This window comes from Pteropus medius, unplaced genomic scaffold (assembly GCF_902729225.1).
Source record: "Pteropus medius unplaced genomic scaffold, Ma_sr-lr_union100, whole genome shotgun sequence".
Taxonomy (NCBI): domain Eukaryota; kingdom Metazoa; phylum Chordata; class Mammalia; order Chiroptera; family Pteropodidae; genus Pteropus; species Pteropus medius.
In genome coordinates, this window is record NW_024349519.1 from 11,871,711 (window position 1) to 11,893,671 (window position 21,961).

At 35.1% G+C, this 21,961-nt stretch overlaps 1 protein-coding gene across 10 annotated transcripts in view; it reads right to left on the reverse strand.

The window, feature by feature from the left end:
• The window catches only part of CCDC91 (coiled-coil domain containing 91), a 354,495-nt gene that overhangs the window by 84,533 nt on the left and 248,001 nt on the right, over positions 1 to 21,961 (reverse strand). The window lies entirely within an intron of this gene.

The window sequence follows — 21,961 nt, forward strand, 5'->3', positions numbered from 1 at the left end:
CACTGGAAATATAGTGGTAAATAAGACATTCTCTGCTCTTACATAATTTATATTTTAGTTTGAGAAGACAAATTAATATTCTTCAGGTGGAGAGCAGTACCATAAAAAAATAAAGTAGGGTAAAGGATCTGACAAATTGAGAGATTTCTTTTGGGTAGATTGATTAGAGAAAACCACTGAGAGAATTAAGAGTCTTGAAAAACATGAGGGAGGAAAGGAATTATGCAAAAAATCAGGAAAGAAAATGTCAAGGCTGATGGTACTGCAAGAGAAAAGTCCCAAATGTGGGTTGGAATTGGTTTGACTGAGGACTGGGCAATAAATATAATGGAGCAAAATGGTCAAGGGGAGGGCTGGTAGGAGAAAGGATCAGAGAAGTGGATGGTGGGCACATAGGATACTCTAGAGAGTTGTCAGCAAGAGTGTGACCTATGTTTGAAAACAATCACACTTGATACTGGGAACAACTGACTGTAGGGACACAAGCATGAAAGAAAAAAAAAAAGGAACGGGAGACTTTTGGTCTGGGAAAGATATAAAGTTAACTAGACCACTGGCCAGAGCCATAATAGCAGGCCGAGTCTGCTGGTGGATTAAAAGTGTGGATGAAAGAAAAGGAAAAATAAAAGGTGATTCTTAGAATGATGGTGCTATTTACAGCAATATGATGAAATGGAGCTCGAGTGAGTTGGCCAGAGGAAATTCGGAGTTTTGTTTTGGACTAGGTTAGTCTGTCTAATCCTATTAAATATATCAGGAGTATCGGATATAAGAGATCAGGGAAGAGATCAGGACTAGAGATAAGAATTTGGAAATCATCTACATATAGAAGGCATTTAAGCATAGATGAGATTACTAAGGGAATGAAAGTAGATTAAAGAGGAAAGGTCAGAAGACTAAGTCTTGGGGCGCTCTAACACATGATCTGGCAAAGAAGCAGTGGGATATGAGGTCTGATAGATAATCATTGTAACAGGTTGAACCGTGTCCCCCAAAAAGACATGTTCAAGTCTTAGCCCCCAAACTTGTGCATGTGACCTTGTTTGGAAATAAGGTCTTTGCAGATATGATTAAGATGTACAGTTAAGATGAGTTCATATGGATTAGAGCGGCATGAAAAGAGACACAGAAACAGAGACACAGGGAAGAACATTATGTGAAGCCTGAGGCAGAGAGATGCCTCTATAAACCAAGGAATGCAAACGATTGCCAGCAACACCAGAAACTGGAGAGAGGCTGGGAACAGATCGTGCCCTAGAGCCTTCAGAGAGAGTATGGCCCTGCCAACACCTTGATTTTGGACTTCTAACCTCGAGAACTGTAAGAATATATTTCTGTTGTTTTAAGCCATCTAGTTTGCGGTGCTTTGTAACAGATCGGGGAAACTAACAGTGACTTTTCCAGATTGTTGAGGTCCTTATATATCAGTGTAGTGTTTCCCACAATGTACAAAACACGGTTTCTCTGTAGCAGGTGTTCTGTTTAAAATAAATAAAAGGCTTTTTAGTCAAGTAAATTTGCGGAATGCAGGATTAAAAGGTTTCTTTTCAGAGCTTTTGTGCTAGTAAGCACTGTGAATTGCCAAAATGGCTATATAGTATAGGTGATGTTTCTTAGACTTTTAAACCTTGGAATCACATGTGCTGGTGTATGTAAAGCATACTTTGGAAAATGCCCCACAAATCAATTTCTCTTGAGAACTTCTCTAGGCTCAAAACAAACTGTAAACACGGAGACCACACTAATTAGGTTTCCCTTTAATAAGAAGTAATTATGAAATTTTAATAGTAAGAGATTTTGAGACTGCTTAGTTGAACATCTGCATTTTACACTTGTGGAAAGCTGATGCTCTGAGTGGTTAAGAGACAATTTCACAAACCTAATATATCCTCCTACACGTACAAAAAATATAATCCTTTAAATTAAATTTACATATATTAACCGGAGTTTATCTTTGCTTAAAAAACTCTACTATGTATCAAGTAGATTCTATGGCCTCATTAAATTTTTGACAATGAAAAGATAAGACATCCTTGGATACCAGCATTACGGCCAAAAACTATTCTGGGTGAGATGATAGGACTATCTTTATTCTTGATGTAGATATGAAGGAAGTGGATTATGGATCAATTTTAGAACTTATTAAACAAACAACTGTAACAGCCTGGTTCATTTTATGAAATCATCACAATAAGGGCTGATAGACTTGAAGAGCAAGTCATTCTTGAGCGGCGATTTTTTTTTATTGTAATATTTAAATATTTTTCCTTTAAATGACACTATCTTTACTTTTCTCCTGTATCCTCAAATTCTGCTACTCTTCATTTCAGCCTAAGAAAATTTAGACTTAGCTGTAACATTACTGGTTTCATTAATGAAGGTTCTACAGTACGTTTTATTACTGGTATACTAACCATAAAGAGCTTCTCTTTTAAACAGTCTTTTTTTTTATGCTTTCAGATCAGTACATTTGATTACAAGAGGGATATATTGTACATAAAACTGAAGTTTCGGAATGAAACCTTTTCTCTGGGAATATAACATGCCATTATTGTAAATCATGTTGAAAGAGACTTTGAACCAACTTCAGGATAATAGTATTGCTTAAAAATACATGTTTAGAATGACTCTAACTAAAATATTCAATATAGTCAGGGGAGTGGTTCGAACTAAGGCCAGTTGCCTCAACCTGAACTTCAGAAAATGTAGGCTTAACCTCTTTATCAGAATGTTTACAGGCCATCATTCAGGTCTCATGATGATTTTCAATCCAGAGTTCATGTCTCCTTTTCTCTGAGAATACTTTTCAATTTTAAAGTGTATTTCAAGTCTATCTGACTATATAGTTAAAAAATGTCAACACATAAAGAAGTTTTGTAACTTTCTAGCACTCATAAGATGAATTACAGATGCTCTTTTGGAGTAAAGAAAAACGGGTACAAAGAGTCTTAAACTGTACTGGCCACAACTTAAAATCTGTTGTTGTTTTTTTTTAATCTTGTTTTGTTTTAAGATGTCTCAGGGTAAGTAAATTCTCTGCTTTCGGATCATTTAAAATAAGTTCTACATACTTGGGCAGCTCTGCCTTTTTATACCAAAGAATCCGTTGGGAAACGAGAATATTCATTTTTGCTCTTAACTAAATCATCTGGGCAGAATAAACCAATATGTATTCCAGACTCTAAAGTGCAGGCACACCACCCTGGAATACAATTTTATTCAATATTACAAGTTAAAAAACAGCAGTTGGCCAGGAAAAGATTCACTGTAATAGTGAGTGAAGATCTTACTTTTACTTACCTGATAGCCGGCAGTAGACTTTCTAGTATAAGCTTTTCTATATGAAGTTTAATGAATTCAAAAAGAATTTTGGTAAGAACTGCTTTAGTCCTAATAAGATAATTTCCAAAGAAAATCTAAAAATTTCCAAAACACTTTAAAAAAGAAAGCCTTAGATTGAGGGGAATTTTAGAAAAAAAAGTAGAGGTAGATGAAATTATATAGTAGTTACACAGAAATCCTATCTTAGGGCTCTGATCCAAGGGTTATATTTACCTATTAATAAGTTCCATATCCTACTTTCTAGAATTCAATGGTAAGTTAAGAATGTATTGCAAACCTAAGATAGATTGATTGTGGCAAGTGAGACTGATTTTAATACGACAGTACACATAAAGTTTTTAATGGAATTTGTTACACGCTCCCAAAATATGAACAACCTTTTTCTACATTGTTTTGAGATTTTGTTTAGTGAAAAAATTGCAGTATGTAGGATGGCCTTTTCTAAATTAAATGAACATAAAGATCCCAAACAAATACTGTTAAATAACAAACTGTTCAAGTAACAAACACAAACTTTTGTTGTATTTTTATCAATTTGACTTTTAAAGATTTTAGTACATCTTTGTGTCCATCTAAGGAATGTTATCTGCCAATTACTATCTATTTCCTTTTATTTTGGATATCCTTGTCTAAAAATGGCAACAGCACCTGCACATTTAAAAGATGCTGAAAAATGATTAACATTTAAATACCTATCAAATACAACATAAATATTATCTTATTCTGAGGTAAGAGAATTACATAATATCTTGGGTTATTGTCTTTCTTTGCTATTTTGAAATTTTCAAATGCTTGGTATATTTTTCCTTACATGTCTCAATCTACAAAAACAGGAAAGGGATGGTCCACTGGGCATTTTCTTAAGGTCTGCACATATATATTGAAATTGATTTATAGTGCATGATGAATAATCCAGTAATGCTGGATTAAGTCTGATCTTTTCTTGTTTTGAGAATAGTGTTACTAATTTTTTTTAGGCTCCTGAAGAGAATAGTTATCTATTTACTGTGTAACAAATCACTCCAAACTCAGTGGTTTAAAACAAACAAAAAAAACAACAAATATTTATCGTCTTAGGGTATGTGAGTCAGAAAACTGGGTGCTGTTTAACTCAGTGTCGTTGGCTCATGGTCTCTCCTGAGGGGTTGCAATCAAGGTGTGTCAGATGGACCATAGTCAACTCAAAGTGCAACAGGGGAAAGTTTTGCTTACAAGCCCATTCAGTGGCTGTCGACAGGCCTCAAAACATTCACTTCCAACAGAGCTGAGAGCCGTTCCACAAGTCTGGCTAATAATATGGCAGCTGACTTCACCCAAAGCAAGCAATCCAAGAGAGCACAAGCACACCAAGATAGTGAGAAAGCACCCAACACAGAAGCCACTGTCTTGTTATAACCCAATGTCATTCAGCCCAGCTCAAGCTCAAGGGGAGGAGATTACATAAGTACAGGGCTTCACTGGGAAACATCCACTATATATTATCTAATTTTTATTCTCTTGAAACTCTGTGAACGAGGCCACTGAGGCTTGGAGGTGTTATAACTTGCCTGAGTGGCAGGGCCAGGATTCAAATCCAGGTGTGCATGACTCCAAACCTATTCACTAAACCACAATACTACATTGCCTTCTCAGATAAGACTTCAGTTATGTCTGGGGGCCTTGGCACAAGATCTGTTTTGCTATAAATACGTAGAGGTTTCTTGCATTGCATACACTAGTACAAAAACCTGTCAGGATGCCAAAGCCCTAGAGATACAGTCATTGAAACATGTAATTATCTTTTCTTCCTAAACAGTAGGTTTAGGAAGGTTTCTGTTATATTAACATACAAATGATTCCCTGAAATGCAAAAGAACAACTTAAAGAAAAACTGGTACATTAAATACATCATATACTAAATCACTGCCTTAAAGAATCTTTAAACATCAGTGACTGTATATGAAAACAACAGACTTTTAGGTCCATACAAGAAAAGGGAAACATTCATAAAGGCAATGTGTGGTGCGGATCTCACCTTGTGGTACCTTTATGAGGCTTAGACAATCTTTGCTTGCTTACCTTCACATTTCCACTGTTGCTAGAACTTGCTAAGTTCATGTGTGAGCTGTTTCACAGCTGTGATGCATACACGATTCCCATTAGGAAATCCGTAATACCCCAAATTGAACCAATGGAACAAAGTACCATTTAATCAAATGGAAGTCAGTGTGACTACCTTTGTCCTCTTATTTTAAATAAATAGGATTGCTCTTCTTCATTGTTCAGAATTTTATGGTGTGTGCTTGATCACTGAAGTATTTAAAAAACTACCATCTGTCTGGCACATTTTAAAACAGATTTATCCTACTGAGGGAACCAAGTGGGAAAACACTCTGTCAGTCTTCTTAAAGTCCATTGCTGCCTCCCAGCTGGACAGAAGAATGTAAGAAAACTCTTAACCTTCCTTCTTCTTGTAAATAAGTAAAGGAGGTTTGCTTTCAATTAAGAAAGCTAAAATTGGATATCCTTGCCTAAAAATGGCAACAGCACCTGCACATTTAGAAGATGCTGAAAAATGATTAACATTTAAATACCTACCAAACACAAGTTATGAGAAATCAGGGATTATGGGAAAGCCTGCAGGTTCTCTCTGAATATCCATTCTTCTTATCTTTCTTACCAATAAAATTCAAGTTTATTTCTAGGAACAATGCAAAAATCCTCAAGCCATAATTCCTAACACTCCTTTCCAGCTAGGGGCAGCTAAAGAGATGCGAAGGGAAACTGTTAGGTAGGATCCCAGGAGAGCTCCTTTAAAGTGGGACAGATGCCTCTCCCAAATTCTTTTTCTGTTTTTGGTTGTTTCATTCTTCCTTTCTCCTCCATCACAAATTGCCATTTTGTAGCTTTAGTAACGCAAGCTAATGCTAAAGATACAAAAAGTCCAAAGACAGAAGGATCCTGTATCCTTTATGACTTTGTTAAGATTAAGCTTCCACACTAGCTCTGAACTTCTCACCTTAAGCCATTGCTATTTCTAGTTTCTGTTACTATGAGGCAAATATAAATCCCAGTGATAAAGGTACAAACATTTTACTGTACATGTCTACGATTACATCAAACAAAAATTTACATTTTAGAGTACAAGCTCAAGAACTTGAGGATAAGCTCAAAATGTTAATTAAGTGAATGAGACAGAAATTTCGGGAGAGTTGAGAATTTAAATTTGGGGCTGAAAAACAAACAACTAATGAACACAATCTCCCGTAATAACTAAAGAGTATAAAAATTGTAAAAAATAAAAATAAAATAATCATAATGATCAGATTATTCTGATCACATGAATGTATGTGTATGCAGCTTGCATTGGTAAGTGCTTTTTTTTCCTTTTCTCTGCTACATAGAGTATTTGCATTCACGAGCTAGAAGAGCAAAATGAAAAAAAAACCACCTACAAATGTTTAAAACAACATATAATGGGGATGGATTTAAAACTGTAGCAATGAAATTTTGCCTACCCAAATAAGTTAACTTGTGAGGTCTAGAAAGAAATATAAAGTTTCTAATCAATTAAAAATTATTAATATTATGTGTAAAATATGATTGTAAATTTATCCCTGGGAAACGCAACTTGATTTACAGATTAACTTTGATAAGCAGACAGCACCTTATGGTGTGTATTTATTTATACTGAATCTCTTCAGTTTCACACTCATTAATGTGATTCTCATTTTCCATTCACTGAGATTTTTAACAGTACATATAATTTAAGTTGCCACAAATCACTTCTGGAACAAAGAGGTATTTAATAAATACTTCAATGCAGTGGGAAAAACCAAAGACATTCTGATCTAAACCATAGATATAAGAAAACTCCTCTCGACAATAAAATAATAGCATTAATAGCTAACACTGGAAGTGAATATTTTATATGCTAGGTAATATTGTAAGCCCTTTACATGTGCTAACCCATCTAATTTTGACAATAATTGTATGTGAAGTAGGCACTATTTTTATCTCCATTTTACAGATAAACAAAATGTGGCCAAGAGAAATTAAAGTACTTTCCTAAGTTTACATATATAACAAATAATAAAGCATGGTTTTAATCCCAGAAATCGGATTTAAAAACCCACACTCCTAATCTTATACTACATTTCTCTTACTAAGACAAAAATTTTACCTATGCCATGCTGTAACGTTAATAAAGAGCTTTTCCATAAAATGGGACAATCCAGTAATGCAGAATTGGTGGCATTTTGGGTAGAAATTTCATAAATTGATGGTCCATGGGCCAGAGACATTTATGAGGCTGGTATAAAAGCTACTATATGACTTGTTTCTATTTCAGTCATTCACTGTTCTTGTCAACTAAGCAACACTGACCTTCTGTATTGGCTTTTTATGTAACCAAAAGACGCAAATAGTTGTAAACTGTAATTCCTACAGAAACAGCAATCTCAACTGATATAAATTCTCATTTAAAACTCCAATTTCTCACCTAGGAGAAACTGAGGAGATTCAGTATAAATAAATACACGCCATAAGGTCCTGTCTGCTTATCAAAGTTAATCTGCAAATCAAGTTAGGAAGGCTCAGAAGAAAATCTGGCAAAGTTACTTAAAATGTTTTATGTAACTAATTTTTACTAAGCAACATTATAAATGCAATGGAGCTAGGAAGTAAGAAGAATGAAAGTTGAGACAGTTTTCTTAAAAAAAAAAAGAAATGTTATCCATAAGTGCACACAGTGCAGTTGAGATGCCCCTGAAATAACATAGATAGTAGCAACACAATCTCAAGACATCTGCTTTCTCCGCTGCACAGTGTATTTACCTGAGGACTCAATTAATCAAGGCAATGCAGCCAAAGCATTGAAAACTTTTCTTCTTGTGTTTTAATGTAAACAAATGATATTATGCAAGGGAATGAAAAAATCAAGCAATCTAAATGGTGTGTGGTAAATCAAATACATACTATTATATAGAACTTTCATGGGTATGACCTATCCAAATGATTTACCACCTCATTTACTTTATAGATATTACTACACTTGGATGAAAAATTATGATAGTTTTGCTGATGTATATCTAGCAAATAAAAAACACTATGGAGTTTAAAATCTGTTAAATGTCAGTATGTCAAACTAAAAATCTAATCATATTCTCTGAACACCTGGAGGTCCTACCTACTTTTCTATGAAAATCTAGCCACCAAAAACTATACAGATTCAGAGAATAGAAGCAGGACTACTTTGTAACTCATTCTATAATGCCAGCATTACCCAAATACCAAAACCAGATAAAGACATTACAAGAAAAAAGAACAACAGGCTGTTATCCCTCATGAATATAGATGCAAAAATCCTCAACAAAATATTAGCAAATAAAATCCAAAAAATTATAAAAATGATTAAACATGACCAAGTTGGATTTATCCAAGGTATGCAGGGCTGGTTTAACATTCAAAAATCAATTTATATAATCATCACATCATAGGCTGTTGACATCAACATTGATCATGTCAACAGATGAAGAAAAAGTGTTTGAGAAAACCTAACACCCATTCATGATAAAAACTATCAGCAAACTAGAAATAATGCAGAACTTTTTCAACTTGATAAATTTTCGTTACAAAAAACCTAAAGCTAACATCATATTTAAGGTGACAAACTCACAGCTTTCTCACTATAATCAAGTACAGATAATAACCCAACTTCTAAAACAGTGCTTCACTGGAACTAAAGAAGATTCCTTTCAGTGGTTTCTAGATGTATAATCTCTGCTTGCCTAGGCAGTTTTTTAAAACCAGTCCTCTGGTCACTCTTCATTGTACATTTCGAATAAAATATTAGCTATGTGTGCATTTTAAAAATTAATCTTTGAATCCAAGCCACACCATGGAGACGTAAAATTATTAGAAAGAATTCTGCCCTTGTCTGCAGATACTTCCTTATCTGTCTTTGAGTGGAGGAGAGGTGTCCCTGAACGAGTTACTGTGGATACAAAACAAATTACCCCAAAACTCAGTGGTATAAAACAACTATTTATTGCTCATGAAAACTGTGGTATAGGAATCTAAATTCTGCAAAGCCATGACAGTTTGTTTTTGTTCCATGATGTCTGGAACCTCAGTTGGAAGACTTGAAGGCTAGGGACTAGAATCATCTGAGAGCTCATTTGCTTTCATACCTGTTGGTTGATGCTGGCTGGAGGCCTCAGTTCCTCTGCATCTGGGCCTCTCCAAGTCATCCCCCCACAGAGGCTAGTGTGAATTTCATCACAGAGTGGTGGATAGTTTCCACAAGTGAGTGTTTCAAGAGAGAAAAAGAGGTAGGTGGAGTCTTAGTGCCTTTTATGATCTAGCTTCAAAGCCACACAGTGTCATATCCATCACATTCTATCTGTTGAGGCAGTCACAAAGTCTAGCCCCAGATTCAAGGGAAGGGGAAACAGACTCTGCTTATTGCCAGGGAATGGCAAGAGAATGTTAGACTGGGAACACTACTGTGGCCATTTTTGGGAAATGTAACCTGCCACAGGTCCTAATTAGATACTATGCCTTGACATTCTCATTTCTTGAGAGTGTTAGTCCTATCTCCAGTTCAGATATTGTTGGAGTAAGTCACCACCTTGCTTCTAAATTCACCTAAATTATAAGAGATAATATGGATCTCGATTTGTAGTCAGGAAGAATAACTTCAATCTTTAGGGGACTTAAAACGTAGGAAAAAGTAAGGTTGAGAAATAACAGATATGGAAGATTTAGCAAATAATGATGGAGATAATATATTTGTAGGACAAATTACTTCCAGATTAGTCTTATTTTCAACAAAAGCACTTGCAACTGGACTTGCTTTACTTCTTGAAAAGGTAAACTTCCTTAAAAATGTATCACACTGTGTCTCCCTGAAAATATATGCCCTGGCCTACACGTAATTTCTGTCCCCACTGTCTCTGAGTGCCTTCCTCAGCAAGTAAAAATCAAGAAGAGAACCAGGCACTCATTTTACCCTAGTGACTTTACATAAATCCCATTCTTAATGCTGTGGGTTTATATTGCTCTGAGAGTTCAACGGTATGAAAATGTTCCTAAAGCCTCAATGTAAATGTTTCCCTAATCCAATTAAAGCCACAAAACATACCCAGATGAATGAGTAAGTAACTGAGCTAAAGAACTCTCTCCGACCCTGATACCACTGTCAGTCTTGGCATCGACTTCATCGGTCAGCACTTCCCCCTAAGCATGGCATGGCTCAGATGGGAAACCAGCACTCCAGCTTACTCTTGTCTACTCTTGTACACTCAGAACAAACCCGTATGCTCTTCCAGCCAAAGCTCTGGAGGGGATTCTGAACGTACTTTTAAAATATAAAGAATAAGGATCGAAATATTGGATATATAAAAAGCAGACACAAAACAACACAGCAATCTATTTCAATTGATTTTCTCCTTTTAAAGCTAAGACATAATCAATATACCTTACATTTAAAAAAGGAGTATAAAGCAGGAAGCCAAATCTCTTCCATCCCACCTCTCAAAGACAATTACTTTTGTCTTCTGCTTAAATATATTTTGTAATACAACATACACAAAGAGATACATAGCAAAATGCATTTAAATATATGGGATCGTAGGATTAAGAAGGTTTTATAATGATAATCAACAAATGCAGATAAATATCATTCTTTTTAATGACTGTACAGTATTCCATTGTAACATAATTCATTTAACTAGTCCCCTATTGATGGACATTTAGGTTGTTTCTAATTGTGAAAATCTCAAAAAATAAAACGCTATTGTGTGAATAGGTTCTGTGGGATTTGACCAAAAACATAATATCAAATTTGATAAGGATTTACTGTTAAAATTTCTTTAGTTGCTTAAAAGGCAGTTGAAAGGGAAGAGAAAGTTGTTTAAAGATATACACATATAGATGATACTTTATTTCATAAAACAGAAAAGTCAGTAAAAATGGGTTGGTAGTAACATTTAGGGCTTGGACTCTCGTTAATGAGGCCTTTGGGAAAATATAAACACTCCTCCTGAATTCAAATCTCAAGCCTGCCCACCACATTCTTGTTTTCAGCTTGAGCTTCTGGCACTTCAGCCTGCAATTGAGGTCTTGCAACAGAGGCCAAACTAAACATTTGGGAATAAAAATTATAATGACCTCCTTTTTTGTTTGTTTGTTTTAAGTAACATATAACATGAAGTAAAACAAAGAAAAATTAGGATGGGTAAATAACTCTTAATAAATAGGAAACTTATCTTTCAAAGCACTTTCTTGGATATTCACACATTATTCAGAATAGATAAGAAATTGCCAGTGTAAATTAGGTTGGCCTTTGGAGCAGAGAAGGATGGGGAGATATGAATTCCTTCATAGATGTAAGAAACACACACACAAAATAAAATTACCCAAATGCGTGGGTTAATGGTAGAAAAAAAGATTCATTCAAATTAACTTTCCACATCTCCATGTCTAGCTAAGTTTGCAAGACTGACTAATGGTCATTCTAGAGAAACCTCAACAGATTGATTGTTGTTGTTTTTAATCATGAACTTTTTCATGTAGTTAAACCCTAATTCACTCTATTTTAAGAAGAGGAAAATAATTGTCTGCCCCTCAAGGCTTTCATATCAAACATATCAAAGCACATTATTGATGATGTAAAAAGCACTCTGACATGTATAGCAAGAAATACTTCAGCGTCAGAAGACTATTCTCTTCTTAAAATGTCAGATTGTTCTCAAAAGCCTAACGGAGTCTGTGGACTTATTAAAAGAGTATGTTAACATTTCCTCGATTAGTTTTTTAAATGTATGTTCCTGTGGTAGGAGAGTGGTTCCCTTTGGGGGGTAATCGTGATTGGAAGAAGGCCTGGGGAGAGGGGTGGTCTGGGATGTTGGTAATATTCTGCTTGATCAGAGTGCTAGTTACACAAGTGCGCTTCTTTTGTGAAAATTTGCTGAGTGGTGTTCTTAGAACTTATGTTAAACTAGAATAAAAAGATTTTATAAAAGGAAGCAGCTGAGTGGATATAGCCTCATACACTATAGTTAAGCTCTTGCTATTTAATAATTAGCACAACAAAATAAAAAAAATACTGTTTCTACACTGATAAAGCAACAACCAGTTTTACATTATTGTGAATCACTCTGTTATGTATTTCCTAAATACAAATGTTTTCTTAATACTTAAGAGTGATGCAATCAAGGATTAATTTATATGCTTTTTTTTTTTACTTTCATGCATATTAGTGTAATTAGTACTATATCTGAAAAAAAATACAATTTCCTCTAAATAAGGACAGTAAAGACTTATTAAATGCTTATAATATGCCATGTGTCAGGCACTGTGCTAAGTGGTTTACATACTCACTACCATTTAATCTTTAAAGAGCCAGTATCTTTCCCGCTGAGAAACACAATTCTAAGGTGGCACATTTTGAATATTCAGTAACACTAGCTATTATTTGCACAGAATTTCCCTTCCTTTACAGTTCCCATGTTCTTTTACTTATTCCAACATAGCTGAGGATCTATGATATCCCGGGCATGGCTCTGAACAATGTTACAATCTTTAAAATCCTGTCCTACTTCTCCAATGAGTCACTTTGAGGGAGTTATGGAGGATGTAGAGTTGGGAAAAGCTTTGTTAACAAAGTTTTGAATAGATTTTCATTTTATAATATATCTGGGACTTGACAGAGATAAGCACAGAATGAGGGGGAAGAGGCAGTACAAGGAGCCTTTCTGCAATTCAACATACTGAATAAGCTTCTCTGTAAATGAGATTTATTTTCTAACCAATAACCATTCCGTGGTATCTATTCTCTTCATTATCATACAATTTGGCATTTATCAGTTACTCCATGTTTTAACAACCAATCCGATTAATTCATAAACTCTATGAGAATGGGAACCACCTTTTTATACCAGAGGTTGGCAAACTTTTTTTGTACAGGCCAGATAGTAAATATTTTAGGCTTTGGGGGCCATAAGGTTTCTGCTATAATTATTCAACTCTGCTCTTGTAGCATGTAAGCAACTATAGATAATATGTGAATGAATGGATGTCGTTGTGTTCCAATAAAACTTTATTTTAAAAAAGCAGGAACCAAGCTGGCTTTGGTCCATTAGTCACGTTTGGCAACCCTTGCTTTATTCCACAATACCTTTTATAGCACTAGACAGATAGCTGGGCTCAGTAAATACATCTTGCTTGACAGACTCAACAATAGGAAATGCAGGAAATGGGGAGGGAAGTGGCATTAATTCTGAGTTCTCTAAGAGAATATATCCATATTCTCTCTGTTTCTAATCTGGAATATACTTCTTCCTCTCTTAAATCAGATTCTAGAGCTACAAAGAACACACTCTCTACTGATTTAAGAAGTTTTCCCATATTGGGAAAAGAAAAAAAATCTGACAAGAAAATTAAATTGATGGGGAAGCATAAACTTGGTGCTCAGTGTGGTATCTTTTTCCTTGCAGGTATAAAACAGACATTTGTAAATAAGGTAGAAAAATCCACTGGAAAAACAACCTATTCCTCAAAGGATGCATAGAAACTCAAATATGGGTGGTCCAACCAGGCAAAAGTGGTTAGCAGTGGGATTTAAAAAATAAGATTAATACAAGATGTTAAGTACTAAAATCCATCTAGTCACAAACGTGTGTTTTTAATGACATTCAGAGCCATTTCCATAAAATAAAAGAACAGAGTTATTTTATTTCATTGAAAACATGAAAAATCCTAGAATACACTAGAACTAAGAACCTTTTATTATTTTCTCATGGCTGAAAATCATATTCATTTGCCAGTGACAAGTAATGCTCATGGTTATGGGGGAGACAGAAGCCTGATAGCATGAGATGACAGCAAGGGAACACATCAACACATTTTTTTCCTAACATGAAATTGACATATGAGACACAGACACAGTATAGGGGGTCCTTCACAAAACTGCAACAAAATAAGTACAGCTTCTTCTCAGACTCTCCTGAATAGAACAACTATTTCAGTAACAGGAATCACCCCAGGCTCAATTTTTTGACCTCTACCCTCATTTGTTCAGCAAATATTTATTGAATGCCTATGAAGCATCAGGCACTGGTGTATATACTGGGGATACATGACTCTTTATCTTTTAAGACATGCCATTCTTCTTGGGGGGAAACAAATGACAATCATTTAAAACAATAAATGAAATAATTTCAGTTACTAATAAGTAATAGGAAAAAAAACAAGGCATTGGTGGTAGAGCGCGGCAGGTAGGAGGAGAAAAGCATAGAGTGATTTTAGCTAAGATGGTTAGGGTTGGCTTTTCTGAAGAGGCCATAGTTGGGAAACCTTTGCAAGATTTTGATTACAGTAATGTGATGATCTGATTTATGTCTTGAGAAGATAGATCACTGGCTTTTGTATGGAAAATGCACTGCAGTGGGGGAAGAGGCACAAGACTGGAAGCAAGTAGTCCTGGTAAAAATGACGGTAGCTTGGTCTTATGACACAGTAGTGGAGATAGAGATAAAATGACATATTCATAAGATATTCTGAAGGCATTATTGACCGGCTGAATCCAGCCAGACAGTGTCGGCTTGGGCTAGAGAGGATGCAGTGGCAAGATGGTGATAAATTGGTGAATTTGGCATTGTTTTGGAGTAGGATTGTCAGTCTTGTTGGAAGATTATGTGAGTTATGCAAAGAGGACGACTTCTAGAATTTTGGTTTGAGGGACTGGTGCTATAATGAAGAGAAGAAAGACTTCTGTAAGAGAAAATCTAGCAGAGGATGGGTGATGGAAATCAAGAATTCTGCTTTAAACATATTAAGTCTTTCTCCCTAGCCTAAGCCCTAAGGTTGACTTCACAAGATAGGAAATCTGGGTGTTGTGTTCCTCTTGGAAAAAATAACCTCATATTTCTTTATGTTATCCAAAAGATTAAGCCTATATTAGAGGTTCAATAAATACACAATGAAAGAATTGTGAAACAAGTCATTATCCAACTATTTTTCAAAGTTCAGTTATGTGAAAAGAATTGACAAATTGGATAAGGAATGTGAAAGGCTTTCAGAGAAACTATTCCTTATTTCCATTTCTTTCCTAAAAATCAAGATTCTCCACCATTTCCAATTTTAAGATTCAACCCTTTGTGGCTATATGCCCTTCTACTCTGATATAACTCCTGCTGGTATAACCATCCTCTCTAGAAAGAGTATAAGAATGATTATTGATGTATTACTAGAGCTTGCAAAACTATTACCAGTCCAGAAATAGGAGAAGAGTTTTTGGATGAAAACATATGGATTTTACATCTAAGTAAAAATAATAGTCTTTAACCAACATTTTAGACTATAATTAGCTTTGAAACATGAGAATGCTATATTAATGCCTATTTATAAGAAACAAATTCTTAAACTGGGTGCTTCAGAGCCTTTTTTCCCCCTCCTAGTTCCCATAATTATCAACTTTAAAAAACAATCCAAATATTTTCATATGGATAGTACATATCTAGCTATCACACATCTTTTTATAGAGTGTACAGCCTATATATAGCTCTTTAAATATCATGTATGTTTAATTATATAATGATTATCTACAAAGACTTAATTTTGAAGAGAACTTAATAACACAAAATGATATAAAAAACCTTTAAGTCACTTGTGTCATCATCCAGAATTAAGCTCTATTACACTGTGATGTACATTATACTTCTACTGAGAGACTAATCCTCACCTGTTGCTTGAAGAAAATAAATAACCTTCTGTCTTGTAATGTGACATATGCACCTCCACCACCCTACCCCACACCCTGTCACTAAGATTTGCACTTACATCTTCAAGACCTGGATCCCAGACCAATGCTACATCATAATCCAGCCTGGGAAGTGCTGTGCTTAGAAAGGGACTATACCTCAAAGGGACTATACTGTAGGACTTAGCCAACACATACCAACAGGAGACAGGAAATTATGCCTGAGAGTTCTGGATCAAGAGTACATAGAATTGGCTGAAGCCTTTGAGCTACTGTTTTGTAACTCTTCCTTTTGCTCAAACCGACCTCGTTTTCCCCGTAGGTTCATCCTAAGGGCATTTCCTAATAAATTTCCTGCACACAAATCTCAATCTCAGTCTCTCTTTGAGGGATCTGATTTAAGACCAATTGGTAATGCTGTGGTAGAATCAGCTGATTATTAGATCTGAATGTGGCATAAAGACACTAATTGTTTCCTGAGATGGATGATACAAGGAAGAACATGTTTAGTGATAAGCACTTTTTTTTTCTCCTAAAAGATGAATTCAAAAACGTGTTGGGAGGGTAGGAAGATAACTGAAAAATGTTCCGAATAGTTTGTGAGTCTCTTAAAAAAATATCTGTATAATTTAGGATACCTATTTAGTAAACAGAAGAACAACATTGAGAAAATTGGTAGTGCTTTTGGAGTCAGTTGTTTTGGTCATCACAACTAGGGTGTGAGTGCTACTGTCATCTATTGGGTAGAAGCTTGGAATGCCGCTAAATATCTAACAATAATGGTACAGCCCCACACGACAAAGAATTATATGGCCCAAATATTAACAGTGCCCTTTTGAGAATCCCTAGTTTAGAGGTCATCAAGCATATTATGCTTATCATCTCATTCTATCCATGGGATTATGGGGATTATTAGCACCTCTTCATTAGAGATGGGGAAATTGAACTCAGCAAAAGAAACTAATTTGCCAAAGGTCAAAAAGAAAGCTACCAGTAAAAATGGAGCTAGTAGTTCATTCCATTCTGTGCAGTTTTTTTGGGAGGGGGCCCAGATGGAAGTCACTATCTAAATTAAATAGCACTGGAAACCCTTATGTCCCTCATCTCCACCCCTTAATCTCATCCCTACAAACCAAGAGGCTACAAGCCTATTTCTAAAACTTATCTGCAGGCTCGAGACTGCCACTGATAAATTCAAAAACTTCATTATATTAAGAAACCAAACCCTTAATTTGCATCAGAGAACAAAAAATCATTTGTAAATTTATGCATCCAGCATTTACATAACATTTATTCCCAAAGCTGGATTCTAATGAAGTATTTCTACATTAAACAGGACTACATAATGTATCTATGTCGAGCATTAAAAAAATCTTTTTATTGTTTTGTCTTTTACTCCTGAGAGATAAGACTATCTTATCTCAAAGCTTAAGTTTTCTTACCTGTAAAATAGTAACTGATTATGAGGCCTGTTGTAAGGATTAAACAAAATAATGCACATGAAATACAGTGACTGATAAACCATACACAAGGAATAAATGGTATCCGTATTGAATATTCCTTGCTTTTTGGCTCGCAGCATCTCTTTCTCCTCTTTAATGTCAACTTCAATTCCATTTGGGAAATAAATTCTTCCCCATTAGATATAGTCTGATAGCTGTAATTAGAAACTTGGACCTCCCCTAGTCAAAGGGCAGCCATGTAACCCCAACTAATCCAATCAGATGCTCCCTCCCTGAAATTTATATACTGTGTGGAGAAACAAAGAGACAGAAAATGGTTAGGTTTGTCCACCCCTAGCAATGGTATCTTGATCAGTATGTTTTTTCCCCATTATGACAGCACTGTTCTCTGAATTTCCAAAAATAACTTGCTTCTTTTGCCAATTTCCAAGTCTGGTATACAGCCTCCCATGAATTCTGTATGGCTTTGTTATTCTTTCAACAAAATCCCTTTTCCTAAAGTTAGCCTGATCCAGTTTCTATTGCTTGTAACTAAAGAACCCTACAGATATACATTTAAAATATCTTACATAAGCATCAACCATCTAGTCTAATCAGTATTTGATTAAATTAAGTACAAATAAGATTTAGCGACTTCTACTTTCAGAAATATCTTTAATCATTGATTTGTCTTTTGGTTTTAGCACTAATTCATATCTACACACGGTGAAATATACATAGGAACTGAAGACTGTTTACCCAAAAGAAAATTTTCCGGTAGAGGAAAGGTGCTGTATAAGCAGTCATCTTTGTTTGCTCTCTGTTAGAGCAGTTCTTGGTAGGACTTCAAGAAACACAAGGCAAATGAAAAGAAACTGAATGTCCGATTGATGTCTGATTGCCCGGGTCCACAATTCTATAGGCTCACCTGAGATCTTAAATAAGAATTTTTTTCAGATACAGAAGCTTTCATTATTTTTGGCTTTCTTTCTGCGTCTTGGATGTGGCTGCTCTTTGGGTATAGCTATGGGTCAGACTCTGTGTGGTAAATCTGAATCTGCAATTACTGGCATCAGGGTTGGAAGAAAGGAGTGTAGCAGTAGTGTAACTGCATGTTTCTTAAACAAGGAAAAAAATGAATAATCACTTTGGTTTTGCTTTACAGATGCTTTGATCCACTTCATTTTTTCACTGTGGGAAGATAGAATAGCAATTCCCTGAGTTACTTTAGTATTCACTTCCCAAAATAACTTTTTCAAGGCCATGGAATATTATGCCTCTGTCAGGTGGGTGGGTTGGAAGATGAAGAAGCCAGTAAGATGGCATTTCAGTGCATGGTACAGAAATATGTTCTTTCCCATCACTTGGTATACAAAATTCAGCGCTCCATTAGTTTCTCCACATTCCAGATTAGATAATTCTAAAGGCAAATAGTAACAATTTTTTGAGCAGGGAAATTTGGAAAAACTAAAAACATAGTTAAGAAGGTCAAAGAATCCCTGGTTCTTGCTGAATAATTATGTCAAACATCAGGTTTTTGTTAAAAAAATTTAAGGAGAAAAGTCCATTAGCAGATACTACAATGGGTAACAATTCTTATTTTCGGTATTACTGAAGCAGCTTTTACCAGTTATAAAACATAGAGTTTAGGTTGTTCTATAGCATCATTACCCATCTGTCATTTTGTAGCAAGTTTCTAAACTGAAATAGCAATTCCTAAAAGATCTCCACAAATTAATTTATAGCTACAGAGAAACTTTTCTTCTGCTAAATTTCACGTAAGTCGGTTACCTGCCAGACAGGTCATTTTTTCTTGATCTTATGTGAGTGAAATATATGCACAGAATCTTTTAAGTGACACAAGCATTTGCATGCATACAATTTAATAACTGGTTCAAAACTTTCCTAAAAAAAAAAAGACATGGAAATATTTAGTTATTATATAATAGATCCTTTTTCATAGGAAATATTCTGCCTCCTCTCCTCACCCCCATGGTAAGGAAGCAATTGATTCAGGGTGGTCCTTTGATTATTCTTTCTTCTTAGCTGTATGCCCTCTTTTCTCAACCTACTAGTTAGCAATTCTACATTTTGTGAGAAATAGAAGTTCCCTGGTTGTAAGAGATTTCAACATATTAAGGATTATTCTTTACTAAACACATAAGAGAACTCATCAATTAAAGATCTTTATAATTCCTCATGTGACATTTTCAACATCATGTCTGATGGTAATAACCATATTCATAATGAAAATTCAAGTGTCATAAATTACTTCAGCAGGTACTTATTAAACCATAATCTAATTTTGCAATTTATAGCCAGGTTCAAAGCATGCTACAAAGTTTAGAACACATTAATTTGAACCATGAAAGCAGAGTAAATGTTCTTTAATGTGTAGCTGCACCTATTTATTCTTCTACCCCCAGGGGGAAGAGAAGGACAAGGCATCACAGTGGCTGCCAGTATTCTCTACTTGAAACTCTACTAGCCATTTCTCACCAGAGACAAACTGAATACTAACTACTTTTATTAAACTATAGGATTTTTAAGCTTTTCTCATTTTAGAAAATTGACGTTTTTCAGTTCAAACGCAATTAAGCTAATGTACTCAAAGACTTATATATTTTATTACTTTTGATAATTTTCTTTTTCTTTAGTTTAAATCATAGATCACTATATTGTACCTAAAAAATTATCAGATGATACAACACCTTAAAAATATGATCCTTGGAAATAATGCTGGGTGTCAATCCTTTATATAGATTGTACTTCTGTCATTATGCTGCTGACAAATTACATTCTTGTCAGAATAGACCATTTCTGTGGTGTAAACTTGTTGGAAAGAATGGGAGAATTACTGTAATGGCTTATCCTTAATGACAGATTAAGGACTTTAAATAAGGGGGGAAGCTTGAAGAAGTCTACAACTGACAGATGGGCTATTGAATACTTTTAAATGTATGGACTTATGGAATTTCGCCCTTCATTCAAGAAAACTGGACAGAAAAATGCTATGTTCTTTCAGATAATTCATAGATGATAAAAAATTTAAAATACCACCCTAAAATAATTAAGGCCATTTATATATTTAAAAGTAGCTGAGTGAATATAAACTTCACTCCAGGGGCCTAGATCTCTACATTCTACTCGGACAAGTTAACAACCATTTCTGGTTCTGAATTGTGTGCTCAAATTGTTTATGCCACTTGTGACCTGATGCTTGTTTTTTTCTTTCACTCTTTTACTTATCCAAATCTGAACCATTTTTATCAGTTGGAAGTATATTCAGCTGTGAGTACAGTAATGCACCATGGCTTCTGGGGGTAAGCAGTCTAGAGCTAGTAAGCACTCCAGGAATAAAACTATTTTCCTAGATGGGTATCTGTAGCATACAAACACACACACACACACACACACACACACACACACACACACCCTTTTCATTTGGTCATAAGATGGATGTTGTACCTTCAGGCATCAGTCTATGCTCAAGATAGGAAAGAAGAGAAAGGACAGGCAAGACATACTACCAAAGGAGTCTGTTTCTCTTTACCAGGAAAACAACAGCTTTCTAAAAAGCCCCACTCAATACATTTCCTGTGGTACCTTAGTGGCTAGAACAATGCTACATGGCCACTCAAGGCTACATAAGGATTTGAGGAGTTGTATGTTTGTAACTGTGGACAGTGCTACCTTTAATAATCCTGGGGTTCTATAGTAGGGCAAAAGGGGAGACTTTATATTATGTAGGTAATTTGCACTGTTTGCCACAATTCTTCAATGCTCGATGAAGAATTATGGTCTATACACAGCCTTTCCTGTTATATTTCAGTCTTCCTTGATGTTCCATTCTCTGGATGCTCAAAGCAATGAGAAGCTGAGTCATGTATTACAACAATTATGTACTACCTTACTCAGTGATTTTTAAATATATATTTAGACTCATCATCTCATAAGTCCTTGAAAATGAAGATCAAATTTTATATTACTTCTGTCTCATAGAAATCTATTCAACTTACTGATGAATTTACTCAATTATATCTCTGTCCTGTTCTTTAGAGAACTAAATAATAGCCTACCATTGTTGCTTTAAAAGAATATTCTTGACTACTTCCTAAGCAATCTAGTTGTTCTCTGAAGTCATAAGTCATAACTGGCTCTCTACTATATTCTCTAAGCTTATAGCTTTCCTATCAACAATATAACAATGAAACAAAACATAAAACAAACACTGTTCTGTATTATATCAAAGGTCTTAGGGAGTGAAGTATATTTTAAAATAGCTTTACATCTAGTATTGAAATAACTGTGGTGAAATTAAATTATGACAACTATTTTCCATCTCTTTCCATCTAGATTTTCCCTCTCAAACATTATCTTCCAACTCAGAGAAATGGGAGAACAGATTGAATAGTTATAGAGTCTTTAAAAAGGA